Source organism: Neomonachus schauinslandi, chromosome 1 (assembly GCF_002201575.2).
Source record: "Neomonachus schauinslandi chromosome 1, ASM220157v2, whole genome shotgun sequence".
Taxonomy (NCBI): domain Eukaryota; kingdom Metazoa; phylum Chordata; class Mammalia; order Carnivora; family Phocidae; genus Neomonachus; species Neomonachus schauinslandi.
Genome location: NC_058403.1, coordinates 187,017,474 through 187,036,854, shown reverse-complemented (window position 1 = coordinate 187,036,854; position 19,381 = coordinate 187,017,474). Strand labels below are relative to the sequence as shown.

The 19,381-nt window shown below is 38.7% G+C and overlaps 1 protein-coding gene across 2 annotated transcripts in view; it reads right to left on the bottom strand.

Annotated features, from left to right (window-relative positions):
- FHIT (fragile histidine triad diadenosine triphosphatase) overlaps window positions 1–19,381 on the bottom strand; it is a 1,475,077-nt gene that overhangs the window by 427,497 nt on the left and 1,028,199 nt on the right. The window lies entirely within an intron of this gene.

Sequence of the window (19,381 nt, the reverse complement as noted above, 5' to 3'; positions counted from 1 at the left end):
GAGGAGGGTCAGAGGGAGAAGCAGACTCCCTGCCGAGCAGGGAGCCCGATGCGGGACTCGATCCCGGGACTCCGGGATCATGACCTGAGCCGAAGGCAGTCGCTTAACCAACTGAGCCACCCAGGCGCCCTTTATTTTTCATTTTTAGAGTTATATTCTATCCCTTCATAGTAGTTACCTGTATTTTTGGCATATATATATAAGTTGTTCTCTCTTTAAAATTTTGAGATAGTTTCTTCTAACAGATCGAAATATACCCTAAATCTCTAGTGTATGGTTTTTTTCTACTCCCCTGCCTGATCACATTTTCTCCCTTTTTCTTTTTTTTTTAAATCCTCTTCTTTCTTTTTTCAAACTTATCAATTCCTTTTATAAAATTTTTTATAAATTCCATCTTTACAGTCATATTCCATCCCTTCATCATATCAACCCTTATTATTGTACATATATATGTTTTTCTTTCTTTAAAATTTTGGGAGGCACTTTCTTCTAACAGACCAAAATATACCCAAAATCTAGTGTGTGGCACTAATCTATATACCAGCCTGATCATATTTGATCACATTCTGTTTTCTGTTTTCTTTTGTTCTGTTTTTGTTTGTTTTTATCTTTATCTTTTTCTTTTCCTTTTTTTTTTCTTTTTCTTTTGTCTCTCTTTCCATTTCTTTTTCCACTGCTTCAGGTCTTTTCTGATTTGTTTAGAGTATATTTTCTGGGAATGTTGTTACCCTGTTAGCATTCTGTTCTCTCATTAATCTATTCTCCTATGGACAAAATGACAAGACGGAAAAAATCACCTCAACAAAAAGAACAAGAGGTAGTACCGACTGCCAGGGACCTACTCAATACGGACATTAGTAGAGATGTCAGATCTAGAGTTCAGAATCATCACTTTAAAGATACTAGCTGGGCTTGAAAAAAGCATGGAAGTTATTAGAGAAACCCTTTCTGGAGAAGTAAAAGAACTAAAACATAACCAAGTAGAAATCAAAAAGGCTACTAATGAGGTGCAATCAAATGTGGGGCGCTAACTGCTAGGATAAATGAGACAGAAGAGAGAATCAGTGAGATAGAAGACCAAATGATGGAAAATAAAGAAGTTGAGAAAAAGAGAGATAAACAACTACTGGATCACGAGGGCAGAATTCGAGAGATAAGCGATACCATAAGACGAAACAACATTAGAATAATTGGGATCCCAGAAGAAGAAGAAAGAGAGAGAGGGGCAGAAGGTATAATGGAGCAAATTATAGCAGAGAACTTCCCTAATTTGGGGAAGGAAACAGGCATGAAAATCCAGGAAGCACAGAGAACCCCTCTCAAAATCAATAAAAATAGGTCAACAACCCGACATCTAATAGTAAAACTTATGAGTCTCATAGACAAAGAGAAAATCCTGAAAGCAGCTCGGGAGAAGAGATATGTAACCTACAATGGTAGAAACATTAGATTGGCAACAGACCTATCCACAGAGATCTGGCAGGTCAGAAAGGACTGGCAGGATATATTCAGAGCACTAAATGAGAAAAATATGCAGCCAAGAATACTATATCCAGCTAGGCTGTCATTGAAAATTGAAGGAGAGATAAAAAGCTTCCAGGACAAACAAAAACTAAAGGAATTTGCAAACACGAAACCAGCCCTACAAGAAATCTTGAAAGAGGTCCTCTAAGCAAAGAGAGAGCCTAAAACCAACATAGACCAGAAAGGAACACAGACAATATACGGTAACAGTCACCTTACAGGCAATACAATGGCACTAAATTCCTATCTTTCAATAGTTACCCTGAATGTAAATGGGCCAAATGCCCCAATCAAAAGACACAGGCTATCAGATTGGATTAAAAAACAAGACCCATCAATATGCTGTCTGCAAGAGACTCATTTTAGACCCAAAGACACCCCCAGATTGAAAGTGAGGGGGTGGAAAACCATTTACCATGCTAATGGACACCAAAAGAAAGCTGGGGTGGCAAGCCTTATATCAGACAAATTAGATTTTAAACCAAAGACTGTAATAAGAGATGAGGAAGGACACTATATCCTACTTAAAGGGTCTATCCAATAAGAAGATCTAACAATTGTAAATATCTATGCCCCTAACATGGGAGCAGCCAATTATATGAGCCAATTAGTAACAAAAGCAAAGAAACACATCGACAACAATACAATAATAGTGGGGGACTTTAACACCCCCCTCACCAAAATGGACAGATCGTCTAAGCAAAAGATCAACAAGGAAATAAAGACTTTAAATGACACACTGGACCAAATGGACTTCACAGACATATTCAGAACATTCCATCCCAAAGCAACAGAATACACACTCTTCACTAGTGCCCATGGAACATTCTCCAGAATAGATCACATCCTAGGTCATAAATCAGATCTCAACCAGTACCAAAAGATTGGGATCACTCCCTGCCTATTTACAGACCACAATGCTTTGAAACTAGAACTCAATCACAAGAGGAAAGTCAGAAAGAACTCAAATACATGGAGGCTAAAGAACATCCTACTGAAATGAATGGGTCAACCAGGAAATTAAAGAAGAATTAAAAAAAATTCATGGAAACCAATGAAAATGAAAACACAACTATTCAAAATCTTTGGGATGCAGCAAAGGCAGACCTAAGAGGAAAGTATATAGCAATACAAGCCTTTCTCAAGAAACAAGAAAGGTCTCAAGTACACAACCTAACCCTACACCTAAAGGAGCTGGAGAAAGAACAGCCAATAAAGCCTCAACCCAGCAGGAGAAGAGAAATAATAAAGATCAGAGCAGAAATCAATGAAATAGAAACTAAAAGAACAGTAGAACAGATCAACGAAACTAGGAGCTGGTTCTTTGAAAGAATTAACGAGATTGATAAACTCCTGGCCAGACTTATCAAAAAGAAAAGAGAAATGACCCAAATCAACAAAATCATGAATGAAAGAGGAGAGATCACAACTAACACCAAAGAAATACAAACAATTATAAGAACATATTATGAGCAACTCTATGCCAGCAAATTAGGTAATCTGGAAGAAATGTATGCATTCCTAGAGATGTATCAACTACCAAAACTGAACCAGGAAGAAATATAAAACCTGAACAGACTTATAACCACCAAGGAAATTGAAGCAGTCCTCAAAAATCTCCCAACAAACAAAAGCCCAGGGTCAGATGGCTTCCCAGGGGAATTCTACCAAACATTTAAAGAAGAATTAATACCTATTCTTCTGAAACTGTTCCAAAAAATAGAAATGGAAGGAAAACTTCCAAACTCATTTTATGAGTTCAACATCCGCAAATCAATCAACATGATACAATACATTAACAAAAGAAAGAACAAGAATCATATGATCCTCTCAATAGATGCAGAAAAAGCATTTGACAAAGTACAGCATCCTTTCTTGATCAAAACTCTTCAGAGTATAGGCATAGAGGGTACATACCTCAATATCATAAAAGCCATCTATGAAAAACCTACAGCGAATATCTTTCTCAATGGGGAAAAACCGAGAGCTTTCCCCCTAAGGTCAGGAATGCGGCAGGGATGTCCACTATCACCACTGCTATTCAACATAGTATTGGAAGTCCTAGCCACAGCAATCAGACAACAAAAAGAAATCAAAGGCCTCCAAATTGGCAAAGAAGAAGTCAAACTCTCACTCTTTGCAGATGATATGATACTTTATGTGGAAAACCCAAAAGACTCCACCCCAAAGCTGCTAGAACTCATAGAGGAATTCAGTAAAGTGGCAGGATATAAAATCAATGCACAGAAGTCAGTGGCATTCCTATACACCAACAACAAGACAGAAGAAAGAGAAATTAAGGAGTCGATCCCATTTACAGTTGCACCCAAAACCATAAGATACCTAGGAATAAATCTAACCAAAGAGACAAAGGATCTGTACTCAGAAAACTATAAAATACTCATGAAAGAAATTGAGGAAGACACAAAGAAATGGAAAAACGTTCCATGCTCATGGATTGGAAGAACAAATATTGTGAAGATGTCAATGCTGCCTAGAGCAATCTACACATTCAATGCAATCCCCATCAAAATACCATCCACTTTTTTTCAAAGAAATGGAACAAATAATCCTAAAATTTGTATGGAACCAGAAAAGACCCCGCATAGCCAGAGGAATGTTGAAAAAGAAAAGCAAAGCTGGTGGCATCAGAATTCCGGACTTCCAGCTCTATTACAAAGCTGTCATCATCAAGACAGTATGGAACTGGCACAAAAACAGACACATAGATCAATGGAACAGAATAGAGAGCCCAGAAATGGACCCTCAACTCTATGGTCAACTCATCTTTGACAAAGCAGGAAAGAATGTCCAACGGCAAAAAGACAGTCTCTTCAACAAATGGTGTTGGGAAAATTGGATAGCCACATGCAGAAGAATGAAACTGGACCATTTCCTTACACCACACACAAAAATAGACTCCAAATGGTTGAAAGACCTCAATGTGAGACAGGAGTCCATCAAAATCCTAAAGGAGAACACAGGCAGCAACCTCTTCGACCTCAGCCGCAGCAACTTCTTCCTAGAAACATCGCCAAAGGCAAGGGAAGCAAGGGCAAAAATGGACTATTGGGACTTCATCAAGATAAAAAGCTTTTGCAAAGCAAAAGAAACAACCAACAAAACCAAAAGACAACCGACAGAATGGGGGAAGATATTTGCAAATGACATATCAGATAAAGGGCTAATATCCAAAATCTATAAAGAACTCATCAAACTCAACACCCAAAGAACAAAGAATCCAATCAAGAAATGGGCAGAAAACATGAACAGACATTTCTGCAAAGAAGACATCCAAATGGCCAACAGACACATGAAAAAGTTCTCAATATCACTCGGCATCAGGGAAATCCAAATCAAACCCTCAATGAGATACCACCTCACACCAGTCAGAATGGCTAAAATTAACAAGTCAGGAAATGACAGATGTTGGCGGAGATGCAGAGAAAGGGGAACCCTCCTACATGGTTGGTGGGAATGCAAGCTGGTGCAGCCACTCTGGAAAACAGTATGGAGGTTCCTCAAAAAGTTGAAAATAGAGCTACCATATGATCCAGCAATTGCACTACTGGGTATTTACCCCAAAGATACAAAAGTAGGGATCCGAAAGGGTACGTGCACCCCGATGTTTATAGCAGCAATGTCCACAGTAGCCAAACTGTGGAAAGAGCCAAGATGTTCCTCAACAGATGAATGGATAAAGAAGAAGTGGTATATATACACAATGGAATATTATGCAGCCATCAAAAGGAATGAGATCTTGCCATTTGCAATGACGTGGATGGAACTGGAAGGTGTTATGCTGAGTGAAATAAGTCAAACAGAGAAAGACATGTATCATATGATCTCACTGATATGAGGAATAATTAATCGCAGGAAACAAACTGAGGGTTGCTGGAGTGGGGGGTGGGGTGGGAGGGATGGGGTGACTGGATGATAGACACTGGGGAGGGTATGTGCTCTGGTAAGCGCTGTGAATTGTGCAAGACTGTTGAATCTCAGATCTGTACCTCTGAAACAAATAATGCAATATATGTTAAAAAAAAAAAAAAAAGAAGGTAGCAGGGGGGGAAGAATGAAGGGGGGGAAATCGGAGGGGGAGACGAACCATGAGAGACGATGGACTCTGAAAAACAAACTGAGGGTTCTAGAGGGGAGGTGGGTGGGGGGATGGGTTAACCTGGTGATGGGTATTAAAGAGGGCACGTTCTGCATGGAGCACTGGGTGTTATGCACAAACAATGAATCATGGAACACTACATCTAAAACTAATGATGTAATGTATGGGGATTAACATAACAATAAAAAATTTAATAAAAATCATCCAGAAATTCAGAGGATCCCATGATGAAGTAAAGACTGTGACAAGTGAATCTAACAGCATTATAAATGTAAGATTAACCTCAGTGAACTGGTGGGAGAAAAATCAAGCTGACCTAAATAACTTTACAAAACAGTATTTTGACTAGAAACTCCAAGATTAAAAGCCTTAGAATAAACAAAAATAAAAACAAGAACTGTACTTAGACACTAAAAAAAAAAAAAAAAAAAAATCTGAGCCACAATTCTAAATTTTCTGAGGAACAAGCCTTAACCTTTGGTGCAGCCTTCCATGAGCACTCTAGCACATACATGTGGCCAGTGGAAATCTCCTAATAGTTAACCACGTGGGTTGGGGAAAAGCCTTCTCCAGACACGATGATGGGTGATGACACTGAGGCAGCCAACAGAATCTATAAGGACTTGCCAAAAGCACTCAAGCCCTTCAATTAAAAAAAAAAAATTACAATATTCAAGTGATTTTTAACTAGAAAGATTAAAGGGGAGGGGGGACAGTGAATCGAATTTTAAACAAAAAGTAGAAAAATCTACCATGCTATTGCAATAAAAATAACCCAACTTGTGCTTACGCGGAGTTATAAAAAGGAGAAAGGAAAAAAAACTTTTCACACCTGCAACAGAATCATTAAAACATGACAGGACAGTTTGGGTTTGCCAGAATTAAGGACCACCTGCTGTTCCACATTTCACCCTCATCCCAATCCCAGTCCTTTAAAGAGACAAAAAGAAAGCTGAAGGAATTTTCACTGAGACAAAATCAAGCAGAAACAGAATCTGCCGAAGACGATTTTTCACTTCTGTAAGAAATATCCTGAAGCACTGTGTCTAACAACTTCTTTAAGATTTTTAACTTTTTTTTTTGTCTTAGGCATTCAGGATGATGTACATTTTACTTTTTAATTCTAATTTTAATTAGAAAAGGAGGGCATATGTTGTAAAAAAGAAGAGAGGTCATTTCTGACTTGGTCTTGATGCTCCTTCAGAAAAATTAATGAGAATTTATTTTTTCAGAACCAAAATAAAAGACCAAATATAAATTCTAGAGTTCAAATCTGCAGCTGGGTAGACCAAGCATAATTTTCACAATTTCTCTTTACATTACTAGATTGTAAGATTAAATATAGAGAATAAAGTATTCTGATATTGCTTCATATGGCATTTATAAAATTTAAAATAGTCTACACATTTTAACCAACTAAACATCTTCTATTTGGTTATCTTGAAATTTAACATCCTATTTTTCTTATTTTAATTTTTTTAATTTAAATTCAATTTAGTTAACATAAAGTGAATTATAAGTTTCAGGGGTAGAATTTAGTGATTCATCAATGCATATAACACCCAGTGCTCATTGCACCAAGTGCCCTCCTTAATGCCCTTCACCCAATTACCTCATCCCCCACCCACCTCCCCTAACTTCCTTTTTTAAAACATGATTTAGGAAGAAAAATTACAGTTCCTTTAAACTGCCATGAATTAAACCACCACACTGATGGGGCTTCTTACCAAGCATCTATGCGAAATGACAAAATAAAAAACTCTGAATGTTATGATTAATTTCTACAATGAGTCTACAGACTATCTTCATTTTAAAGATGGGGACACCTAGATTCAGAAAGGTAGGGGAACTCCTCAAGGACATATGGCTAAAACACGGCGATCCAAACCCCACAATAAAGTCAAGGCCATCCCTATTATCAGTGGCATTTATAGAAAAGAGGAGCAGAGCTTAGGTGACTGGTAAAGATCTATTCATCAGTACAAAGCCTCTTTGTAATAATGTAAGTAAAATTCGGTACAGTTGCAATTTGGTCCAAAGCTTTTCTTCAGCATTTACACACTATTTAACTTCTATTCCCGAAGCTCCTCAGAGCCTACAAAAATGATCACATTATCTCATTATGACACTATTACACACTTCATATTTTAATTGGTATTTATTTATTCTATATCTCACTTCAAATGAAATTTAGGGTGTTTTCTATCCTTGACACATAGCTCTCCATTGTTCCCTAATGGCTGTTACTCCTCTCATATGACTCGGTCTTGGCAACCCTACATGTTTACAGGTTCATGTAGCAACCCTCCTCTATCTGCTGCTATGTAAGCAAAAAAACAAAACAAAACAAAAACAAACAAACAACAAACAGGACTACGTTGGGGTACACAGAGAGATGCAAATCCCCTGTAAAAGAGAAATATGTTGTTGGGTTGGGTTCCTCCAGACTCTCAAGGTAGCATCAACTGTTCCTGCAGTAAACACGAAGACAATCCGTGATGTCTCAGCTCTGTCAGAGCAGGGCCTATTAGCGCCTTTAAATAGTGTGAGACATGTCAGCAGATTGTTCTTGTTCATATTTAGCTGCATCTACTCACAGGAGGAAAAATCTCAGTTGACTTTCCTTTTTTAAAAATTACTCAGAAGAGTATTAGGTCCTTCCTTTTGTTCTCCGTGAATGTGGACATGAGAGAAGGGGATGAAAAGCAGAAAAATTAAAATCAAAGAAAATACTGAAGAGGGTTTCTCTCTTTTAGAAGAGATCCTACCAATGACTATTTTTTCCCCATTTAAAGGAAAAGAAGGATGTCGTCCTCTCTCACAGCCTCTCATATCAAGTATCGCTTTCAACAGAACAAGGTGAAAGGGAAATATCAAGAAATATTGGGGGGGTGTTGTTTTGGAGGTGTTTTGTTTGGGGTCAACACCACCACTAAGAAGTTTGACTGGTACAGACCCTCAATCCTACCAGGCGGAACTAGAAACTCCACAGACTGGACCAGAAAGTCCACAGACCCCCGAGGGACTTACCAACAGTCACATCAAAGGCTCAAGTAAGTGCCCCAGTCCACATTCATTCTTTTCAAAACCTACTAGTGCCTGAGTTGTAAACACAACTGATTAAAGGATGCTAACACTCCCCTCCCTCCCAAACACCTCTTCAAATCCAAGCCCAACTTTGTTCAATCACTTTTACTCAGGAAAAAACAAAAAACAAAAAACCTTTCCTTCTCGGCTCCAGACCCTGATCCTAATCAACTGGTTTGCTTTTTTTGTTGTTGTTAATAAACTTTTTATTGTAGAAAAATTTTAAATCTACACAAAGTCTATGAAGATGATAGAGTTTCCATCTACCCCATATTCAGTCTCTACTATAATTGAGATCTTCTATCTGTATGGTAGCCTCGTCACAATTATTGAACCACCACTTCCATTCTTAATTCAGATTACCTTAGTTTTTTATCTAATATTCGTTTCTGTTCCAGGATCCAACCCAAGATACCACATTTAACAATGACTCCTCAGGTCTCCCAAGGCTCCAACTGGCTGTGCCTGTTTTTAGACTTGCCTTGTTTCTGGAGGTCTTGATGGTTTTGATGACCACCGGTCAGGTATTTTGTACAATGTCCATCAATTGAGACTTGTCTGATTAACGTTCTCGTGATTAGACCTGGATTCCAGTATTCTGGGAGGAACATCACAGAGGTAAACTGCTGTTCTCATCATATCAAGGGTACATATCATCAAGATGACTTACCACTCGTGGTGTTAATATTGATCATCTGGCAGAGGTAGTCTTTTAAAGCTTCCTATACACTAAAGTTACTACTTTTCCTTCTTTCCACACCGTTCTCTTTCAATAACCATACTGTGTGCAGCCCACCCTTAAGGGGTGGGAAGTTATGCTCCATTTCCTAGAGGGTGGATCATCTCCATAAATGGTCTGGAATTCTTCTGCACAGATTTGTCCTTGTCTCCCATTTGGTCATTTTGTCAACCATTTATTTATATCCATATCTACTCAAAGAGTATTATTTTATGCTCTGGGTTATAATCCGATACTACTTTACCTTTTGCTCAGAGTGATCCATGTTTGGCTACTGGGAGCTCTTTGGGTCATTTCCTCTGTCCCTTTGACACATCCCCACTAATGTGAATTTATTTTGTTTTGTTTTGCTTGTTCAGCACCTTCTTACTTCCTGGCACCACACCAGGCTCCACAGTAGGTTGTGTATTTCTTGCCACCATCCTAAAATGAGCCATTTTTTTTTAAGCAGTTCTGGTTCCTTGTATTGGAAAATGGCATTAGAAATCAAGATCTTGCTGTTCCCAGAATGCCACTGCTTCCAGGCCCTCTCAGCTGACAGAGCAAGGGAAAAACAGATGCACCGTAACCCATGCATATACATGTTTCTATATGTAATCATCAGTACCTATATTACGCTAAATAGAGTTGGATGTTCCCAATTCTAGTTAATCATCAAATGGATCATTTGAGCCTTCCCTCCTGGCTTATCTGTGACCTCCTATTCCAACAGCGAGAAACCTGGCTCCCATCATCCACCATCCATTTACCTAATTGTCCAATTACAATAAACTTTAGGTAAAAGTTTCAGAATTGTTAACCCGTAACCCTGTGAAAAATAATTTTATCAACTGGGGTATAGGACTCATGTACAGTTCATTTTGCCTTTAGTCTTACAGACTCCATTCATTTCCAAAGTTAGTAAATACATTTTCTCTCATTTCCCTTTAGTAAGACTCTTTCATGCATTTGTAATATATAAATATAGTTAGATTCTTTTGTGATATCCTATATTCCATCCTGGTATCCCCCAGGTCTCCAAAATGATTTTTTTTTAATTTAGATACATTAAGATTCACTCTTTGAGATGTAAAATATTATGGGTTTTGGCAAATGCAAAGTGTCATATAACCACCATTACTATATCATACAGAATAGTTTGACCTCCTACCCCCCCCCCCCAAAAAAAAAAAGAAAAAAGAAAAACCAAACCCTTTGTGTTACCTATTGAACCTCACCTTCAAACCTCTGGTAACCACGGGTCTGTTTACCATCTCCATGGTTTTGTCTGTAGCAGAATTTCTCGTAAATGGATTCATACACTATGTAGCCTTTTCAGACTGGCTTCTTTCCTTAGCAATAGGCATTTAACATAGATCCATTTTTTTTTTTAATAGCTCATTCTTTTGTATTGCTGCAAAGTGTTCCATTCTACAGATGTGTCACAATGTGTTTATTCATTCACCTACTGAAGGGCATCTTGTTTCCAGTTTTTGCCAATTACGAATACAGCTGTTGTTATTGCTGTGCAGCTCTGTGGGGGCATAACTTTTCAAACCAGTTGGGTAAACGCGTAGAAGCACGATTGCTGAGTTTTACACTTTGAGCTTTGTAATAAAGTGCAAAACTGTCTTCCAAAGTGGCTGTAACATTTTATGTTTTCATAAGCGATAAGTGAGAGTTCTTCTTGCTCCACATCCTCCGTGGTAATGGTATTGCCAGTTTTTTTTAGATTTTAGTCATTCTAATAGGTTTGTGGTTCGATCTCACCGTTTTAATTTGCAATTCTGTTGACATATGATGTTGAATATCTTTTCATGTGCACATTTTTCTACCTCTGTATCTTTAGTGATATCTATTCAGATCTTTTACTCATTTTTTAATTAACTTGTTTTCTTACTGTCAAGTTGTAAGGATTCTTTCTGTATTACGGATTCAAGTTCTTGATCAGATTTGTGTTTTCCATTATCCTGGTTTGTGGCTTATCTCTTCATTCTCTAAATAGTATCTTTTAGAGAAATTTTTAATTTTAGTAAAGTCCAACTTACCAAATTTTCTTTCATGGATTATGCTTTTGGTGTTGTTTCTACATGTTTACCACCAAGTCTAAAAACAAAGATTTTTCTCCTGTTTTCTTCTAGAAATTTTATGGTTTTGCATTTTATATTTATGTTTGTCATCCATTCTGAATTATTTTAATAACATGTGCAAGGTCTATGTCTAGGTTATTTTTTTGTATATGGGTGTACAATTGTTCTAGCATCATTTGTTGAAAAGACTATCCTTTCTCCATTGAACTGCCTTTGTGCCTCTATCAAAGATTCATTGACTGAATTTCTATGGGTTAGCTGTTTTTAAGAAATGCTCAGCATTGGTGAAATCCAAGATGACAAAAAGATTCAACATTGAGCCAAGAGCAACATGATAATGGAAGGTTGGTGGCATCACCAGTGTATGCAGGTCAGACCAAGAGTGCTTAAAATGATCATAACGGAGCTAGGCCATGCACAGAATGTTCTGCATCTCCTAAATGGCTTATAATCACTAATTAATGCTCTGCTATTATAGGCGGGCCTCAAGATCTCTGGTAGCAAGGAGAGAAGGTGTTAGAGGACAGAAGGTTAATACTAAGTGTAGGGAAGGAAAACTAGAATAGAAGAGCTGCAGAAAGGGTAGAAAATGTCCACCCCATGATTATAGATGGCCCATGGGATTGTTTTAATATGACCATCTCTTTGTTTCCTTTGTACATTCCACATTGCCTCAAATTAGGAGGCATGAGATATTTAAATTCCTATGAGAGCTTTTTAACTCCTTCTAATGTGTATTCCTTATTAAAGCTGTGTGATCATTTTGTATTTCACCAGTTTACATTTATGTAGAATTCAGGCATATTTTATTTAAAAAAATGAAAGATTATGATTGGAGCTTGCTGAAAACATACAAACCAAGACAAGGTCAAAGCAACCTTTCTGTCTTTCAGAGGGGTCTTTTGTCTTTCTGAGGGGGCTGATGGGGGTTCTGATGGTGCAGACTGTGCTTCTTTTTTTTTCAGTCCTCTTCCTGCACACTCACCATGTGGCTGGGGAACACGAAACAAAAAGCCTCCTGCTGGACTCAGCCTGCACAATGTGAAACCTCCCAATGTCAAATCGGAATCAACACATCCTAAGCCTATCAGTGAAGTTGCTTTCATGAAGTAAAGGTGAGATGGATGATTTTACCACGGACGATACGGAACTAAAGTGGGTGAGGCTGAAGTTCAGGTGAGAGCTTTTTACTCTGAAGATCAAAGTCTATAAGCATTTTTAAAAATTAGGGCATGGAAGAGAAGATTTTTAGATCATTCCATTGCTGGTGCCCTCAGAAGCCTTCGCGGGTTTCCTGTGAATCACTGCAAAGTAAAATAGTGAATGCGCAATGTGATCCCACCTCCATGCTCATCAGTCTTCCATCTGTAGAATATGTGTGAGCACTTACAAAAATGGCAGGCATCCTGCTGAATCACCAGCCCTGCCTATTATATTCACCCTGCTCCTGCACGAAGCCAGAAAGACTGAACAATAAGCGGCAAATAAATTTCAATAAACAGATTTATTGTCCTATTTCAATACAAATCACAGTCTATTAAGAATAATGCACTCTGGTCCAGATTCTGACAGTCAAAAATGCTGATTTAGTAAGAGATTTGTGTTCTTAATTTAATTCATTCATTTGCATGTCTCTCCTCTAAGTATGATATAATTCAGACTTCCTGATCATAGCTGGTAATCACACCTTCACTTTGTGTTTCAAATCGAGCTTTTTAAATCACGATTCTACTTATTTATTTAGGGATTTTATATATTATGGCTCTTAGATGAATGATTATTAGATGATAATAAAAAGAGAGGTTATTCAAAGTGACCTGTGAAATGTCCCATGTGTTTTTAAAATGATGTATTTGTATTACAGGGAATATCAGAGGATTCTCCGCAACTAATGACATGACCAGATTCATTTGCACCTTTGGTCAGCACCATTTTTTATTTCAACACAGCATAACCCACAGAATGTCCGGATGTAACAGGCATCTATAAAGCTAAGGGGTCTTAATTTTGGTTTTTATCATTATTACCTTAAAGGGAAACAAGATTCAGTTCCCTCAAGTTTAGACATTCCCACCTTGTTTCCTACCTCTCTCTCCTTCTACCTTACATTTTTACTTGCTAAATTGAACACATTATACTATAGATGCTGACAGACTTCCATCATGTATTTCATTTGGGGTGTGTGTGTGTGTGTGTGTGTATTTTTTTTTTAGAGGATGGGGGTAGAGGGAGAAGGAGGGGGAGAATTTTGAGCAGCCTCCACACCCAGCACAGAGCCCGACATGAGGCTCAATCTCATGACTGTGAGATCATGACCTGAGCCAACATCAAGAATCGGCCGCTTAACTGACTGAGCCACCCAGGAGTCCCTTGTGGGGTACTTTTTAATTAAAAGATTGTATTTTGTAAAGTTAGATATGGCAAGGAGTTCAAATTGGATTCAAAGTGTGTAAAAGTTTTCTTCAGAATGATTCCTTTTTTTAATGCATCTCCCTTCAAACATAAAACTCTAATAAGCAGTGAAAATTTTGGACATAGACCTAGGTTTCACAAAGTTTCATATGGTGAGTTAAGGGATGCCTTCATTATTCTTTAAGTTTTGACAGAAATCAATTTTTTATAAAGAAGCCAATTCAGCAACTACAAAACATTTCTAAATTATACCACAATGTGTACCATACTAAGATGAAAAACGCTGCATCTAATTCTGTTAAAGACAAACACACATTTTTCATCTTAGATCTTGAACAGAGATGTAAACTTCTCAGAAAAAGCATAATAAACCACTCTTAAGAACAAACATTCTTAAGAATGCACAATTTCAAAATGAGACTTTTCCAGGCTACCTCTCACAAAGCAATTTCTTTCTAGCTTCAGGGCACCCCAGTAGATGTTAAAAATAGAGTACATTCCTATTCATCCAAAAGAAGGACACTAATGTGAGCGGTGTAGCTTTCTGCGTTTCGGTAAAAATCAGAAATGATCTGTGTGCGGTGAATGAAGTTGATTCACTTACAGAATACCAGCATATCTCTTCTAGCCTAGCTTTTGAAAGCCAGTCTGAAACAGCCCCTGCCTACAAAATTGCAGAGGAATTACTCTCAATTACAGCCTTCTGTCTGTTAAAAAGTAGAGTTGGTGATCACTTCTGACCTTTTTCCTCTGACAAGCCAAAGAAATGAAAGGAAAAAGAAAAATTTGACAGGTGTTCAATTTTCGAAGCTGAGGGTGGGGGAAAGAAGGGAAAAAAAAAAAAAGAAAAGCTTGTATTCCCTCACTAAATCTCAAGGGGTTCTTTTGTTTGTTTTTTGGGGGTTTTCTTATTATTATTCAATCTAACTTTAAAATTCCATTTCAGTGAATAAATTGCATGGTGCAATATAATTTTGCTTAAAGTATTTCACTTCATGTTTTGATTTGAGTATCATTTACTAAAACCTTGCCACAATCAATCATTCCGGTCTTCAGTTTCATACTTTGGGGCGATTTTGCTGAATGCAACTCTGCCCTTGCCTCTTCCCTTTCTTCTTGCAAGAAGGTTACAAATGACTACACAAGAATGACCTTTCTGGATCCCTGCCATTTGATGTGTTACTGCAAGACATGGCCTGTAAGTACCAGCCTCCACATTTTACCTCTTTATGCAGTCATTACTGAATTGACTAGATTCTGGTTGAGATTGGGTTTAATTGAATATGACTGTTTTAGAAATAACATGAATGGTTTTCCGGCTTTCTGACATTTACCTACGATTTTCCATTTCAAAAGAACGACTATTTTGCTAAGGAATGAGAAAGTTGCTCTGATGAAAATTAAACTCTGGAACCTGCTGTATTCTTGGGAGTTGGTGGGTTAAGTTTTTGATAATTCGTCACTTGTTCAGTAAAATTGCTCATTAGAGGTGGAAGCCAATGAGCTGCCACCTCTCCCAACTTCGAGGAGAAAAAAGGGCCAAAGGATACGCTCTTCTTCGGGAATATTTAAGAATGACCCGTACTGAGGCCAGTTGATGATGGCTCCCACTCGGCTTTCAAACACAGTTAAGTCAGCTGCTTTTCAGCAGGGAACAAACTATTTTGAGAAGAATCAATGATTCTCAAACATCATGCAGAAGCCAACCAGTCAAAACGCCACAATCCAAACCGAGCTGCAAGCAACACTTGGAAATTCAGATTCTGACTGACTGATGACATCACAGGACTAAAATAACGTCCCACATTCTCCTCTTGCTCTGCTATTTTTGTTTCCTTTAGAACAGTCAGATCTGCTTTTCTGAGACGGGAGCGATAGTTGCTCAGAAGTGACACATTAAAGTGGCTAATGGCCAGAAAGTGGGATTAAGCTAGAAAGAAAAAAAAAAAAACTCTAAGAACAAAGGTGGAAAGGGGTCAGAGGTGATGCACACATAACTCTAAAAGCAGGCATCTGATAGAGTAGTTTCTTTACTAGAAAGTGAAAGGGAAGTATTTCAAATCTACTGACCTGAAATGAACATGCTATATGAATATAAGGACAATTTTTATGGCCGGTTTACAAAAATATAAAGCTATACAGGTTTAAACTCAAATACTTAGAAAAGTCATATATGATAAAGATGGCATTCCAAATCTGTGGGAGAAAATGGATTGATCAACAAATGGGTATTTGGGACCGTGAAAAATATTTTTCTAGAAAAATATTTTTTAAACATTCTATGGTAAAGGAGACCTAAACGAAAAGACCATCAAATCTAATTAACATCAAAGAAACCCCCACAAAAGTTCAATATAATTTAAAACAAATAAATAGTAAGAAGCCAACAAAAAAACCTGCCACAGATAAAGGTAAAAGACAAACAGGCAAACGTTGACTGGGCCTGAAGGACAGATACTTAGTAATCAGAGTCCCCCAGAAAGCCCCAAGGCAAGGAGACAAAATGCAGATGTGAGTTCGGGACTCTGCAGAGAGGCTAAAGCTAGGTGGAGCTGATGCTCTTCATGAAGGCAGAGACCATGGCTACCTACCTCCCAGACGGGTATGGAGTTTGATTCTACCTGCGCTCGGCAGGTAGATAAGTGACCCCGGTGGAAACCTGACCCATGCATCATCAACAGAGAGGCTGGGTTGGGTTGTGTCCTCTACAGGACATCCAGAAGTGGAAAAGAGGCAGACTAAGTGCAACAAAGTAAGCAACTTTCTGTGTTCTCTCCTCCACACAGAAAAAGGCTGACACAACCTGTCTACACATAGAAAGAGAAACAAGAAATCATGAGTGAGGGAGACAGAGACAGACAGACAGACAGACAGATAGACCAACCAACTGACCAACCAACCCAGAATAGTTTTCCAAATCTTGGCTCTAGTCCTAATGGGGACCATCTTGAATTCTTGGCTTTGGATCTCTAGAAATAGCCCACTGACCTACCAATATATTCGGGGGCGAGGGGGTGGGTGCCAACAGTGGTTTGTGGGGGCTTAAAGGGGCAATTTTTCTTTTCCATATCAAAATCCTAGATTTAATTTCTGATCAAATCAGGTTGGTTGGTTTCATATTAATTGCACTCAAGTGAGAACTCTTAGGAGAGCTATCTATAGAGGGGGCAAAGAATGCTTTGAAGATAAAGAGGGGCCTGAAAAAGGAGGAGCAGATGGAAGAGAAAATGGCTTGACCACCCACCTTTACACACAGGAACACTGAGAAAAAAACGTCAGAACATTTTTGAATAATTTGAAAATAAATATATAAGAAGAAGTGCTTTGGCTCCTAGGAAAAACATGACATTATTTTTGACTTGCAAAATCCCTCTGCTCAGGGGCTAACACCTTCCTACATCTTCCTACAGGCTCTGGCAGACCAACTCCAGGAGTGGCCTCAGTTGGAAGGGCCTGGTGGAAAGAGAAAACTAGCTTAAGAACAGGTCTGTTTGGCATCAGTGCCCTCACCAGATTCTCCATCCTTGCTATTCAAAGTGTGGTCCCCACACCAACAGTACTGATGTCCCCTGGGAGCTGGTCAGAAATACAGTACCTCAGGGCCTACCCCAGGAACAAATGAATCACCACAGGCATCTCCACACAAATCCCAGGTAATTTTTTGTACAATCAAGTTGGCTTTGTCCTTGAGTGTCTCAGATCCATTCACCCCTAATAAAGTGACCAGGCCTCTGACCACATTGCTGATTTTGCCCACTAGGACTTGTGCTCTCCTCTAATTTTCACATGCCTTCCTAATTCCTGACCCTTCTAATTCGAGAAAAACGTGCCTTCCACTTATATTAGGGGTACTGCCATGCCTTTATATCCTCTCTGCTTCTGCCTCTTATTCGTTCTTAAACAAATGAGCATACGAACAATCTAACAACAAAAGGTTTCAATTTACTGGCCAGCTCTGATCAATTTAGAGGATGCTTCTGTTGAGATGATACTAGGGCCATGTAGGTCAGCGAAGTGAATGAGCTTTCCAAGTTCCGTCAGCTACAGGGAGTAGCTCCCTGGGCCACATATTTGCCGTGTTTATTCTGCATGCTGCTTACCTACTCAGGACCTCAGCATGGACATATTTATTTAAATTTCCATGCTCTTCTTCTGAGACCTATCTTCCTACCCTCTCCCACGATTCCACCACCATTAGTGAAATTAAAACTAATAAAAAGTACAAGATGTATGCTTATGACTTGTCTTGACTTCTCTTAAACACAATCAAGAAGCTATTTCAAATAACTGGATGACTGGTCCATCGTTTCCAAGGCCAGTGACAGAATACTACATATGTGTTTTTAAATCGTTCATTCTAATGACACTGGGTTAGGATGACCTCAAACTAAGCAAATGACATTTTGCTTAGGAGGTATCATCATAAATATCAAACCACATTCAATAAGAAAATGAAGATTTCTCAAAGTTTAAAATCCTTCACCATGAGGAGTAAAATTAATACACTTCAAAAGTATGAAGGTTTAGAATACACTTAGAGACTTGACAAGAATTATCATAATCTTTTCCGAACCTACAGTCAGGCATGAGTACAATCCCTGACCAGCAAAGAGATGACTGTGGTTGAGTACAGACCTGCCTCAGGCCACAGAGGGTGGAACAAAGCTGGTCTTGGTACCTTTGGGGCTCAGTAGATCTTGGACCCAGTGTTCATCCTACCAAGGCTTTGGGGCATGTGTCTGTTCAGTTTGACAGTGGAGTAGACAATGAAACTCCATGTCAACTTCCTAGTAATATTCTGCAAAGTGACAACAAATTTCTAAAAGAAAATCAAGCAAGATAAAAACATGAACACTATTTAAGTGACTAAAGAACTCTCAAATGTCAATTCCCAAGAGGGCCTTGGACAGTTCCAGAAAGTACATGGACAACCTTCAGCCACACTGATATGGACAAGGTGGGGGGAAAAAGGAACATACGTATCTGTGACTGTGTGCTTGACAAGCCACTTCACGGAAGTATAAGATCGAGGTCTTGAGGCACACACTCAATACATTCAGAAACTTCTGGGGGCTGAGAAGGGGTTGGGCTGTCGGGATGCAATACCCTAGCGCAGGAAGCTGTTTAGTGGAGAGACACGCTGCTTCAGAGTAAGATAAATGTGATGTTGGAGGCCAGCATGAGAACAGCAGTGACAAAGACGGAAAGGAGAGAGCCCTCAGCATGACCAAGGCAGTTTGCGAAGGTCTCCCTGAGAAACAGCTGCTTGATTTGGGTGCCAAAGAACAGGCTCCTCTTCCTACCAAGGAAGTTGAGAGTGAGGAATTTTTAATCACCTGAATGCTCAGGGTGCATGAATTAGTTTCCAGCAGCTGCCATAACAAACTGCCACAAATTCAATGGCTTAAAACAACAAATTTATCTTATATG